The sequence below is a fragment of the Dasypus novemcinctus genome, chromosome X, assembly GCF_030445035.2.
Source record: "Dasypus novemcinctus isolate mDasNov1 chromosome X, mDasNov1.1.hap2, whole genome shotgun sequence".
Classification (NCBI taxonomy): Eukaryota; Metazoa; Chordata; class Mammalia; order Cingulata; family Dasypodidae; genus Dasypus; species Dasypus novemcinctus.
The window spans coordinates 157,847,728-157,862,006 of record NC_080704.1 but is presented as its reverse complement, the minus strand read 5'-3'; positions in this window follow the sequence as shown (position 1 = coordinate 157,862,006).

Here is a 14,279-nt window from a genome sequence, read left to right as displayed (position 1 = left end):
ACCTTAGATCTTGATGACTTTCTACATCCACATTTCTCCTCTTCTATTTTTTACTTTTTGGTGGTGATTTTCAAACATGCAGAATTAAAGAAAGTAGCCTAATAAACCCCATGAATCCATCACCCATCTTAAGCAACTGTCAACTCATGGTCAATCTTGTTTCATTTAATTCCTACCAGGATTTCGTTTTCTAGTCCATTAGGTAAAGAGCTTGGAAGTCACCATTCTAGGCCTCACAACAAGAAAACAACATTTTTAGGAGGTACCAGGGATTGAACGCAGGACCTCGTACACAGGAAGCAGGTGCTCAACGACTGAGCTACATCCACTCCCAAATGAGAGTTGGTTTTTTCGCTTGTTTGTTTGTTTGTTTTGTTTTTAGGTGGTACTAGGGATTGAACCCAGGACCTTGTACACGGAAAGCAGGTGCTCAACCACTCGAGCTACATCCACTCCCTAAGAAAAAACTTCTTAAAAAATGAAAATCAACAACTCTTCTTAGATCTATCCAGAGAATTGAGGTCATAGGGCAAACTATTGCCCCCAAAACTGGAAAGATAGATCCAGAGAATCACAGCCTACCAGGAGCAGAAACCTCCACTCTATTGAGTTAGAACACTTAAAGGGTATTTGACTAATTGCTGGAGACTGAGCATGGACTAGTTTGATGGATAAAAACTCTTGGAAGTCCAGCCTTAAGGGGACCGTCCCACTTTTGTGAACTTTACCTTCAGGAACCCCACCAGGTTCTCATTGTGAAGATCAGGAGGAAAGCCCCTTATGCTTCCAGCAAGGGGAAAGGAAAATTAAACATTTTGAAATATATTAAGAGTATTTTGTTCTCCTTAACAAAAGCCTGCCCTCAAGGGAAACTCTTTTACCAGAGTTTAACCTATGTAGTTTACCCTAAGTGATGTAGAGGAAAGGAAAACCCAACTCTACCCCTCTCTACCATTTGACATAGGGGAAAGGAAATATCCAACTCCAGTCTCCAAAAACTGAGAAGCACTTGTGAAGGCTACAACTAAGGGGATCACGAGACCCAATCATAGGATTATTGAACAGAATGCTTTCCCTTACATCCTACCACCACATCAATTGTTCTCCATTATAATAACAGAGGATACAGATGAAAAGACTTCAAGGTTCAGACCCTATTTAAGAAGGAGTCTCTAGGAAAACCCAAAGACAACAGGGAGACAAAAACAAAGACACCAGAGAAAATTTTGTCTCCTCATATCTATGCTACAGCAAACAGTACACACAACCTAACTCCTACCCAGATAAACATAAAGCCTCACATTAATAGGACTTTTACCTCAGTTCCTTTTACATGATATCCCAGGTCTGACTTTCAACAAAAAATGACAAGGTCTAGTAAAATGCAAAACCAAAACCAAACAAAAAACAATCTGGAGAGACAGGGCAAACATCAGAACCAGACTCAGACATGGCAGAGATTTCAGAATTCTATCAAATTGGGAATTTAAAATAACTATGATTAGTATGCTAAGTGATCTAATAGTAGAAGTGGGCAACATGCAAGAACAGATATGTAGTGTAAGCAGAGAGGTGGAAACTCTAAGAATAAAAAAGAAATGCTAGAAATAAAAAACTCTGTAACAGAAGTGAAGAACACCGTTAATGGGTTAATCATTAGGCTAGGCATGGCTAAGTAAAGAATCAGTGACCTTGAGGATATGTCAACAGAAACTTCCCAAACTGAAAAGCAAAGAAAAAAAAAGAAAGAATCAAGAGAACAGATTGTCCAAAAACTGTAGGAAAATTGCAAAGTGTGCAACATATGCATAATGGGAATACCAAAAGGAGGGAGAAAGGAACAGAAGAAATATTTGAAGCAATAATGGCTGAGAATTTTCCTAAATTAATGACAGACCCCAAACCACAGATTGAGGAAGCCCAGAGAACACTAAGCAGGGTGAATATCAAAACATTTACACCTAGACATATCATATTCAAACTGCAGAAAACCAAGGCAAAGAGAAAATCTTGAAAAAAGCTAGGGGAAAAATCCGTCTTACTCTTAGAGGAACAAGGAAATGTACTATGTTGAAATTCTCTTCAGAAACCATGCAAGCAAGAAGAGAGTGGAATGAAATATTTAAATAGTTGAAAAAAATAAAACCACCAATCTAGCATTCTGTATTCAGCAAAAACCTTCAAAGGTGAAGGAGAATGAATTTCAATAGAGTTGCTATACCTACTCTATAGTTCATTGGACTTACCCAGGACAACTAACAAGGAGATGATGATGGACAACAACTATCCAAAGGAACAGAGATCCCATGGGATCTAAGCCCCCTCTCAATTAGAGGTGGAGTGAGCATCACCATCCTAGAATCCTCAGGATTGGGGAATGAACAATGGATTAGTGTAGATGTACTGATATTCTAGTATAGATATTTGTGATTCTAGCAATGGAAGAACTTGTATCTCTGATGTAGAGACAGCGAACACTGGAGTTTCTGAGGGAGGGAGAGGAAAAAATAGGTGTAATATGGGGACATTTCAGGACTTTGGAATTGTCTTAAATGACATTGCAATGACAGATACAAGCCATTATATATCTTGTTATAACTTATAAAGTTGTGCAGGAGAGGCTGTAAACTACAACGTAAACTATAATCCATGCTTAGAGGCAATGCTCAAAATGTGTTCACCAATTGTAACAAATGTACCACACTAATGAAGGATGTTGTTAATGTGGAAAATGTGGGAGGAGTTGGGAGTGGGGTATATGGGGATCCCCTATATATTTTTTTTATTTTCTCTCACCTTCCCACCTCCCCCCCCCAGTTGTCTGCACTCTGTCCATTCGTTGTGTGTTCTTCTATGACTGCTTCTATCCTTATCCGCTGCACCAGGAATCTGTGTTTCTTTTTGTTGTGTCATCTTGTTGTGTCAGCTCTCCATGTGTGCAGCACCATTCTTGGGCAGGCTGCACTTTCTTTCGCACTGAGCAGCTCTCCTTATGGGGCACACTCCTTGCGCGTGGGGCTCCCCTATGCGGGGGACACCCCTGCGTGGCACGGCACTCCTTGCACGCATCAGCACTGCACATGAGCCAGCTCCACACGGGACAAGGAGGTCCAGGGTTTGAACTGTAGACCTCCCATGTGGTAGGCAGATGTCCTATCCATTGGGTCAGGTCCACTTCCTTCCCCTATATTTTTTATGTAACATTTATGTAATCTGTATATCAATTTTTTAAAAAAACTATATCGATTTTTTTTAAGTGAAGGAGAAAGCCTTTCTCAGACAAACAGAAATTGGGAGAATTTGTCACCAGTAGACCTGCTTTTCACGAAATGTTAAAAGAATTTCCTCAGACAGAAGGAAAATCATATAGATCAGAAACTCAGATCTACATAAAAAGGAAGAACATTTGAGAAGAAATAAATGAAGTTAAAGTAAAATCTTTTTATTGTTAGTTGCTCCAACAGATTATAGTTTTTTAAAAATAATAGCAGCAATATACTTGATGTCTATAGGTAATGGACAAGTGAAATGAATGACAATGTTATAAGGCAAAAGAGGGAGGAATTGGGAATATTATAAGATACCTACAGTAACCATGAAGTAGTATAGTGTTGAAAGTGGACTTAAGATAGTTTTAAATGTATATTTCAAACTCTAGGGACACCACTAATGTTTTCTAAAAATATATAATTGGTATGCTAAGATAGGAGAGAAAATGGAGCCATATCAAATACTCAATTAAAACCAGAGAAAGCAGTAAAAGAGTGGGAAGAAGTAAACAAAGAAGAGGAACAAATAGAAAACAGTTGCAAATATGGTAACTGTACCAATTATCCAAACCAACTATATCAATTATCTCTTTAAATGTAAATGGTCTAAATTTCTACCCACACCCTCCCCTCATCCTCTGCAGCACCTAGAAAAACAGTTTTACTGAAGTACAATTTACATACTATAAATTTCACCTACTTAAGTGTACGAGTCAATGGATTTTAATAAATTAACAATTGTACAAATATTACCACAATCCAGTTTTAGAATATTTTATCACCCCAAAAAGATTCTTTGTGCACATTTGCAGTCACTCCCCATTCCCATTCTGAGGGTCTGAAAACCACTAACATAATTTCTGTCTCTATAGATTTGCCTTTTCTGGACATTTCCTAAAATGGAATCATAAAATATAAAATCTTTTGCATCTAGCTTCTTGTGCTTAGCTTAATATTTTTAAGATTCATCCATGCCGAAGCTTTATCAGTAGTTTGTACCTTTTTAAAAAAAATTTTTTAATTAATAGATCACAAGGAAAGTTTGTACCTTTTTATTGCTGAATAGTGTTTCATTGTGTGAATATACCATATTTTGTTTTCCTGTTCATCCACTGATGGATATTTGGTGTTTCCACCTTTTGGCTATTATGAATAATGCTAAGTACATTTGCCCACGGAGGATTTTCAAGCAAACCCTTGATATCATATCACTTCATTGGTGACTACTATAGCATATATGTCTACATTGAATAAGGACTCAGGAAAACATGAACACAACACCATAACCACACCTAAAATAATGCTTTAAGAGCATCAGATATTCAATTATGTTAAAATTTCCAATTACCTCTTAAATGCCTTAGGATTTTTTAGTTTTACAATTTGTTTGAATGAGGATCTAAAGAAGGTGCACACATTGTGACTAGTCAATATGTATTTAAGCCTCTTTTGCTCTATAGGTGTCCCCAATTGTTTGTTTGTTTCTTTTGTTCTTTTCAAATTATTTGTTGAAGAAACAAGATCATTTGTCCCATAGTCTCTTACAGTCTGGATCTTGCTGTTTGCATCCCTCTGATGTCTTTTAACATGCTTCCGGTCCTTTGTATTTCCTGTAAATTGGTAGTTAGATCAAGGCTTGATCCGATTCTCCTTTGCATTTGGCAAGACTCCTTCATAGATAGTACTATGTGCTTCCATCTGAAGGTGCATGATGTCTGGTTGCCTCTCTTTTTTGAGATGTTAGTAGCCACCCGGGATCACTGACTAGATTCATTAAATCATTAAAGCAGCCTGAATAAGATTCTCTCTGTCCATTTCAACCCAAAGCACCTAACCAGCCAGAGGAATTCACGTTCAAGTTGAAGCAGCAATTCAGCAGAGTGGGTATCCCATAATTCTGGAGCATTTTGCAAGTGAGTGCATTTTGGATGGAGTCACTGGAGTCACGTGAGTGGCAGATGTGGTCCAGCAAGAGTTCCCAACAATCCAGGCCTTCCTCATCCTCTCCAGTTTTTGGGTTTTGTAATACTCAAAATCCTTGTTGGGAAAACCTTTTTGTTTTCCCACTTTCTAATATCTCTGTCCTCCCACCCCCATTCTGCCATTTTCACACTGTTCCCTCATAAGTCCCACCCTCCACTCCCAACTGCCCTGCCCATCTTTCCATCTCCTGCCAGTAACAACCAGTTTTGGTACTGTATTGGGGGAGGGGGGAAGCAGGGAAGGGGTTATCTAGCCCAGGGGGTCTGACTGCTATAGAGTACCCTAAGCAAATTCTAGACCTGGTGGAGAAGACAGGAATCTACCAGATGGCAGTATTTGCTTTTAATATTAATTTGACTTTGGCTTCCTATAGCATAGATGAGTGCTTGTTATCAAAACATCGGTGCACAAGAGAGATGAAGCAGGGACCCGAACAAGAAAAGAGGATGCAGTAAACATTGCACTGCACAGATAAAAGGATTCATATTTTCACCATTTCTGTTGTCTTCAGAAACTAAACCTGTCAACAGCCCTCACTGTTTCAAATAAACCTAAAAACCAGAAGAAAAAAACAAACAAGGCCCTCTTGTTTAATTGGTGGAAAGTGATAGATGTTGTAAGTAGAGATACAGCTGTAATTCAATTTCACAACTCTCAGAACCTGCTATGTGCCAAGTGCTGACATGACCTCCGCGCCCATGGTGCTTGACAACTCACTGGGGAGACAGAAGCACATGAGAGAATCAGAGGACAGGGGATGGAAACAAGCAAGTTGCTACCTGATGGCTCATACATTAAGTGCTGAGGGGAGGGCAGAGGCAGGAGAAGGCAGAATGGGTTGAAGCCTTCTCGCGGCAGTGGGGGGGTGGCGTATGCAGAGGGTAAGGCTCTGACATCATCAGCTTATACTAGTGTGATTGGCGACACCTCTGGGCGAACCAGATGCTCTTTTGTTCCACTGTGGACAGGAAGCAGATTCTGCAAATGGTGGCCTGAACCCATGCCCAAGAGTCATAAAGAAGGAAACATGGGGAGTGGGTGTGACTCAAGCGGTTTAGCACCTGCTTCCCACATGGGAGGTCCCAGGTTCGGTTCCTACTGCTTCCTGAAAAAAAAAAACAAGAATAAACAAAACAAATGAAAAAACCAACCCAGGGGCGCCGACGCGGCTCAGGGGTTGAGTGCCGGCTTCCCACATACAAGGTCCCTAGTACCTAAAATTCTCTGGCCCCTGGTACCTAAAAAAAGAGGGCAGCGGTACATGAGAACAAAAGTTTTGATTGGCATAATGCCAAATCACTTTAGGATTTGGGGTATGGCTGTATCATGCTAGGTAACAGGCAGGTGTCAGGAAACCAAGGTATAAACCTGACCTTCTCTGGGGAGAGAAATGTTCACACTATGGTCTATCCCCAAAGACTGGTGGAGGGATCTGTCTTATCTGACTTACTCAAAAATCATGTGGAAGAGAGTCAGCCGAGTAAAAATTTCAGGTTTCCAGGCAACACCCAACCCTTCCGGGTAGTAACATATACTCTTTGGATTAAACTGCAGGAAGATGCTGAGAGGCTGTGTGAGTGGGCTGAAAAGTAGCAGGTGAGTGTCAGTGTAGGCAAGTGCAACATAATGCACTGGAATAAAAGAATCCCATTAACCACTGAAAATAACACACCAAGCAATCAAGCCTCCTTTGTACAAATCCTCAGGACATCTTCATCCGAAATGAAAGGGCCAATTCTGGCTATTATTACATCAAGTGAATGACATGGAAGCCATCGAGCTCACATGCCTCCTTTGAGAGATGAGGGTGTGGAAGCCCAGAGACAGAGCCAGGACTAGAACCCAGCCCAGAGCACTTCAGCCAGGACGACAACCACAGGACAAGAGAATGGAACTTTAAGCATCAGCTGGGTCTTGGAAACAATGTGGCTAATGGAAGGAACATGATCTTTTGAGCCAGGTGCACTCAAATCCCTGCTTCATTTCTAGCTGCGTGACCTAGAGCAAGTTGCTCAATCTCTTTGAGTTTCAGTTGCCTCAACTGTAAAATGGGACTCATGACAGCCACTTGGCAAGGTTGTCATAAGGATTAGAGACATTTAAAAAGTGTTCTGCAAAAGAATCTGAATAGCCACTTCACCAAGGAAGATATGTATACAAATGGCCAATAAGCACATGAAAAGATGCTCCACATCATTAGTCACCAAGTAAATGCAAGTCAGAACCACGATAAGATTGCACTTCACATCCACTAAGGTGGCTATTATTAAAGTGAACTGAAAATAAGTGTTGGAGGCAATGTGGAGAAATTGGAACCCTCATGCATTGCTGGTGGGAATGTAAAATGGTACAGTCCCTGTGGAAAAGTTTGGCAGTTTCTTAAAAAGTTAAACATAAATTTACCACTTGACCCAGGTATTCCACTCAGAGAGAAATGAAAACATATGTCCACACAAAGACTAGTACAAGAGCGTCCATAGCAGCATGATAGACAAAAAGTGGAAGCACCCCAAATGTCCACCAACTGATGAATGGTTAAACAAAATATATTAAACAAAATAATATCCATAAAATGGAATATTATTCAACCATAAAAACGAATGTAGCCCTGATACGTCACAACATGGATGAGCCTTGAAAACATTATGCTTACTGAAAGAAGCCAGACACAAAATGTTACAAATTGTATGATTCCATTTGTATAAAATGTCTAGAATAGCTAAGTCTGTAATATATTTGTAAATTAATGGTAGCTTAGGGTTGGGTCAGAGATGGGAGGAGAGAGAAGGAAATGTTCTAAAATGAGTGTGGTGATGGTTGCACAACTTTCTGAATATATACTAAAACCAATTGAATTGCACACCTAAATGGGCGAATTGTGTAGTAAGTGAATTATATCTCAATAAAGCTGAATAAAAAATAAAAATAAAGTGTTCTACACACAGTGAACCCTGTGGTGGAAAATGGACTGTGGTTAACAGGACAAATATAAGAACATTCTTTCATGAAGCATTACAAATGTACAATATGATTACCTGATGTACATAATAAGGTATTATATGGGGAAAATACCCCTAATGTAAGCTATGGACTATAGTTAGTAGTAATATTTTAATATTCTTTCCTCAATTGTAACAAAAGTACCACACAGTGCAAAGTGTCAACAATGGGGGGTATATGAGAACACTGTAATTTTTGCATGACTTTTCTTTAACTGTAGAACATTTTTCTAATTAGAACAAAAACATGGGAAAAAAAAAAAAAAAACATGGGACTGTATAACAGAGAACACTGTTGTGGATGATGAATTTGTTTAATAGTACAAATATAAGTATGTTCTTTCATGAACTTGAACAATGATATTTCACTATTATAGAGCGTTAATAATAAATGGTATATGGGGAAAATACACCTAATGCAAACTATATACTATAAATAAAAGTAATATTTTAATATTCATTCATCAGTTCTAACAAGTTACCACTCTGATGGTAAATGTCAACTATAGGTGGGTATAAGGGGCATGGGTTTTTTCTTTTTAGGATAATGAATATGTTCTGAAATAGTTTGTGGTGATGAGTGCAGAATTCTGCAATTATACCGAGAGCTACTGATTGTATACTTCAGCATTGTATGGTGTGTTAATATAGTTCAATAAAACTACTTAATAAAGAACACAATAAATAAATAAGCAAATTAGTGCTTTATGGACAGTGCTGTGCTCATAAATGTTTACCATCTCAGAGGGAAAAACTGTTGTGATCTGAAGTTTTTGATGGTTTTCATGATGTGCATGTTTCCACCATGGCCAATTTCAAGAAACCAATGTGATGTCACTGAATAAGGCATTGGGAAGAGATGAGCAGCAGATACAATAGACATATTCTCAAGATTACAGATAATAGTAAAGGGCAGTAAAATGATCAGGAAGTGAAGAGTTTTGAGTATTTATTATCTTTGTTTTAAACAGAATTTAATTATCTATAACTTTATATCATTTAATTTTTAATGATGGGTGTGTTTAACTAGGTCACAGAATTGATGAAAAAATTTAACAATCAGCTCTCAAAAACCGATAGAGATTATCTTCAGGCACAACACTATGACTACAGAACACTCTTTTTGAAGAATTTCACAAGAGCATCTTCTAGAAAAGTATCACCTTTTGCATTCCTCTGGGTAAAAATCTATATGGCCATTATAGTTTGTCCTAGAGAGGTTGATTTTTCCCTTTAATGCTGATGTCTCAGTGTGGCAGAAATGGTTTCCCAAATGTCAAAATAAAATCCTATTTTCCATAAGCTCCATTTTGAGGTATTTTGGCAACATCTCTAGATAGCTAGCAACACTAATCGTCCAAGGAAGGCACCCAAGTGTGCTCGATGAATCAACCTTCCTCTGGTTATCCCACTGGCTCCAGTGCTCTCTTCTGATTGCAATTGTCATCAACCTCAGTGTTTATACTGTTTGCTTTGTAGAATGGGGTAAGCCGGTTTTTGTTGTTGTGTTTTTAAAGATTTATTTTTATTTATTTCTCTCCCCCCACCCCCCACCAGTTGTCTGCTCTCTGTGTCCATTCACTGTGCGTTCTTCTGCATCCACTTGCATTATCTGGTGGCACCGGGAAACTGTGCCTCTTTTTTGTTGCATCATCTTGCTGCATCAACTCTTCATGTTTGCAGGGCCACTCCTGGGCAGGCTGCGCTTTTTCACGCAGGACGGCTCTACTTACAGGGCTCATTCCTTGTGTGTGGGGCACCCCTACGCCAGGGTGCCCCTGCATGGCACAGCACTCCTTGTGCACGACAGCTGCACTGTGCGTGGGCCAGCTCATCACATGGGTCAGGAGGCCCTGAGGATCGAACGCTGGACCCTCCATATGGTAGGTGGACGCTCTATCAGTTGAGCCACATCTACTTCCCAGGGTAGGCCACTTTGATGCTCCTGGCACCTGATACTACACCAAAGTCATTGTGAAACTCTCGAGCATTTGGGTAAGTCAACTTAAGAAGAGTAAGCCAAGGATGAAGAAAGGGTTCAAGGCCTTCCTGCCCTGGAGATGACAGCGAATGAAGCAGCTTTCTACATCCTATGGGGGTGACTTTGAGCAAATTATTTAGCTTCTCTTAGCCTCAGTTTTCTCGTGTATAAAATAAGGAGTAATAACAATACCCACCTCACAGTCTGTTGGAGAGTTACAAGAGTTAAGGTGAATAAAATTCCTCCCACATCAGTAAGAAAAAGCTTTTTTTAAAAGTTCCTTAGGATGGGGGGTCGGGGAGGCAAAAAAATAGCGTGACAGTTAAGCATCCAGGTTGTAATGTTAGAGTCAGTCTTAAATTCTAATTCTAGCCCTGTGTGTTCCTGGCTGACTCCGGGTAAGTCATTTCCCCTTTCTGAGCCTTTGCTTCCCCATCTCTAAAATGAGGCCAATGAAAGCACTTACCTCACAGAGTTCATTAAATAAGCTGAGAGATCAGGTCCCAGATACTCTGTAAATCCTCAGGAAATGGAACCTATCAGCCTGCCATAAGTGGATGGACACAATTCTGCAAGCACTTGAAAAAAACTTGCATCATGTTCCCATCACAGAGGGAAGATGGAGTAAGGACACTGATTACTGGAACACAAAAGGGACTGATGAGGGCAAAGAGAGGTGCTGGGAGGCCTGACAGTCCCCTCTGGAAAAAGTCACAGATCTAATGCTGAGGGTGGGCTCCTGGGCAAGTAAACTATTGCCTTCAGGGCATTTGGGAAGGGGCTCGTTTTTTACAATTTATTTAAGTGCAGAACATATAGATCAAACTGCACATATCTAAAGAGTACAATTTGATGAGTTTTGACATGAGTATATGTCTGCGAAACTATCACCACAATCAGGATAATGAACAATTGCATCACCTCCAAAGGATTCTTTATACCCTTTTGTCATTCACTCTCCTCCCTTCCCCTCCTCCCCATACCAAGGCAACCACTTACCTGCTTTCTGTCACTTGAGATGAGTTTGCATTCGTAGAAGTCTATGTTAATGAAATCACACAGTATGTACTATTTTTTTGGTCTGGTTTCTTTCACAGCATAACTATTTTGACATTCATCTGTGGCATTATCCAGAATTTGTTCTCTCTCTTTTTTTTGGCTGAGTAGTATTCCAATGTGTGGCTATTACTCCTCACCCAGTGGTGGACATTAGGGTTGTTTCCAGTTTTTATCTGTTACAAATAAAGCTGCTGTGAACATTCATGTACAAGTATTTTCATGGACAAATGTTTTAATTTCTCTTGGGTAGAGTGGAAAGGCTGGGTCATATGATAGGTATATGTTTAACTTTTTTCTTCTTCTTTATTTTTTTTAATGTTATATTAAAAAAATATGAGGTCCTCATTTACCCCCCAACCCCCTCACCCCACTCCTCCCACATCAATACCCTCTTTCATCATCGTGGCATATTTGTTGCATTTGGTGAATACATTTTGGAGCACTGCTGCACCACATGGATAGTGGTTTACACTGTAGTTTTCACTCTCCCCCAGTCCACCCAGTGGGCCATGGCAGGACATACAATGTCCAGCATCTGTCCCTGCAGTACCACCCAGGACAACTCCAAGTCCTGAAAATGCCCCCACATCATATCTCTTCTTCCCTCTACCTACCCTCAGCAGCTACCGTGGCCACTTTCTCCACATCAATGCTACAATTTCTTCCATTACTAATCACAATGGTTCCATAGCAGAACACCAGTAAGTCCACTCTAATCCATACTCTATTCCTCCATCCTGTGGACCCTGGGATGGTTATGTCCACTCCACCTCTATATCGAGAGGGGGCTTAGATTCCACATGGATGGTGGATGCACTTCTCCTGCTTGCAGTTGTAGGCACTCTTGGCTCCCTGGTGTGGTGGTTGACCTTCTTCACCTCTCTGTTAGCTGGCCAGAGTAAGTCCAATAAACCAGAGGATAGGAGTTACAAGTCTGCTGAGACTCGGGGCCTGGCTGTCACATGGACAGTCCAGAGATTCAGGTCTCCTTAGTATACACCAATCCCAATGCCAACCACAGGTCCTGTAAAAGTAACAGAAGAGGCATGTATAGAAAGGTCATATCTGAGTCCAACTCCATCACACTCAGGAACACAAACTCCAAAGTAGGGCCAACTGACATGGCACTGAACTCCAGAGTCATCTGCCATGACCACAGAACCTGTGGGTCTCTGTAGCCCTCAGGAGAACCAGTACCTGGTGTTGTACCTACTTTGCCTGACTCTGGTACCCTGCTGAGGTGTGTGTAAGCGTTACTCCTCTGATGACCTCCTGACTTTTTTTTGGAGACTCATAGCCATATAAACTCATTTGTCCTTTCCATTTTCCCCCTTTTGTCCAAAGGCAAAAGTGGTTTTTAACACCTGATATTACATGTAGGCTGAGATATTCTGCTGGTCTGAGTTGACCCTTTTATTCAAGGTCTTTTCCTAGTTACATCATCAGCTGTTGCTTGGTAGTAATCCCTCAGCATCAGGGAGGCTCATGCCCGGGAGTCACGTCCCACTGGCTTAGAGAGGGGCCACATTTCGGCAACATGGAGGCTCTCAGGAGGTAACTCTTAGGCACCCTGCAGCTCTAGGCCTAGTTCATATTTCAGGCACACAGGCTCATAATCATAGCCATCAGTATCAAGGGCTCATTGTTGGACCATCCATCTTTATTGATCTTTGCCTTTGCACTTGGGGAATTGCTGCTGTTCCACTGGGGAATATGATAGATCTCCCCTAGCTAGGAACTCAGCACTCCCTCAGTTGTTGTTTTTAACTGAAACTACAATGAAAATATCCAAATATTTTTATATACCCTGTATACATGCCCTGGAGAACTCCCTCCCAACCACGTGCCCCCATCAATAACACCCCACACCAGTGTTCCTCCCCTGCCATAGTTGAACTTCTCTGTAGTCCAAAATTTCTTTAAAAATGAAGCCTAATATATTGCCAGGTTCCACTAATAGTAAAATGGAATATAGTGATGTGTTTGAAGGTTAGATATAGAATACACAGTAATTTAGAAAAATTAAATAAAGTAAAAATAAATTGGGGTATCAAAAATTTTTTAAATGAAAAAGCTTTGTTTTTGATGTTTTGCCTTTCATCACTGCTATAGGTATTACCCTGTATGTACAGTGGTAAGGCAATTTCTTCCATTTCTTCCTCAGTGTCTACATCCTTTCTTTTTTTTCTAATTATTAAGTTTGTCTTCACAAAAGTTTTAGATCACAGTCATTCACATATACAATATACAGTATTCCCACATATCCAACATCAAACCCTTTGTCCCTTCCCTGGCAATGATCTTTTTACATGATCATATTATATTTGCTGCAGCTGATGTACAGATATTGAAACAATAGCTTTCAAACATGGTTCCATTTGGGTTTACATTATGGTTTATATTTTAGACAATACAGTTTTCCAAATTTTTAGTTATCTTATGTTTCACATTATGGTTTACATTCTAGCCTACAGACTTTTATACATTTTTGGTGTAATTTAACATGTCCTATATCCATCATTGCATGACCTTGTGGAACACTTCCATTACCCCACAGTTACACTGATTCCATCTATTCAATACCTCTTTCACCCTCCCCTCAAGGCCCATAGTGACATTCAATCTTCATTACTTGAAGGACCATATTCAGAGATACTTGCAACAATGTTGAGGGCTTGACATACTCAACTGCCCTAACCCATTGGGAGACACCAATTCTCTTGAGAGATACAATTCCCTCTGTTTGAGAACATCAGTCCTCCCCAGGATGTGAGTACACCTTCACTCTCATTGTATGGGTCTCTGCCCAATGATATAACCCACTATGACAAAATGAGCACTCACACATTCCCTAGAAGCTTGCCCTGTGTCAGATGCCCCCCCTTAAGCATCTTAAACAGGTAACCTTCCTTATTATCTTTTCTAAAGAGTTTTCTCTACATTATCATTTCAACCACATACCTGACAATCTCCTATGTTCATATGTTC